We start from the raw sequence: 874 nt of genomic DNA, 5'->3' as shown, positions 1-874 counted from the left end.
CAAGGTGTGTGGTGTCCTGGCCGCAGCCAAGGTGAGCTGCCCTCTGGCACGGGATGTGCCCTGAGCCCCTGCCCTGTGGGAGCTGCCGGTGACTGCAAGTGGGAGAGCCGGGAAGTCAGAGCAAAGGAATTTGCAAACACATTCTTCAGCGCCACGAGGATCCCACTGCATGTAAACAGGAACAGAGGCCGGCCTGGGGCGAAGTGAGAGCTGCCTCCAGTTCTGCAAGATCTTCCCTGGACTCACCTGCCCTGGGCAGTGCCCAGTGCCGCCATCCCCAAATTACGGTTCCGACTGCAGCTGATCTGCCGTGGCAAGTGGCAGCGAAGGCAAAGAGCAGGGCTGCTGAGTGACTGCCAATGTCACGTTAACATCCCAGCGAGGCTGCGGGGAGCCGGTGCTTTGATCAGCCGCCCAAGAGCATCTCGAGGCAGGCAGGATGGCACTGTGAGCCCTGCCTTCTCCTGCCGGCCCCAGCCTCGCTCCTGGCACCCTCGGGGCTGGCTGCAGAAGAGGGGCGCGGGGTCCGCTGCCGCTGGCCCGTCTCCCCAGGATGCTCTCCCGCACCAGCTGCTGCTCCCTGTGCTCCTGCTCCGCGGCCAGAGCGAGATTGAAAGCTCAGCAGGCTGCCAGCATGTTTTAGCCTCATGCAGGCGTCCCTCGGAGACCCCAGAGCAGTGGACAGTAATGTGAAAACGATACTCATGTCGTGTCTGAAAGGGCAACAGGTCATCATTAAAATGGAGGCGATGAAGATCATCCACCCGGAGAAGTTCTCGGAGCTGCAGGGGTCGCAGCCGCGCTACGCGCCCGCCCCGCGCCGCGAGCCGCCCCTCGTGGCCAAGCGCGCGTGGCCCTCCGCGTCCGAGATCAT

Source organism: Geospiza fortis, unplaced genomic scaffold, assembly GCF_000277835.1.
Source record: "Geospiza fortis unplaced genomic scaffold, GeoFor_1.0 scaffold85, whole genome shotgun sequence".
NCBI lineage: Eukaryota > Metazoa > Chordata > Aves > Passeriformes > Thraupidae > Geospiza > Geospiza fortis.
The sequence above is the reverse complement of the archived record's forward strand: the minus strand, read 5'-3'. Positions refer to the sequence as shown.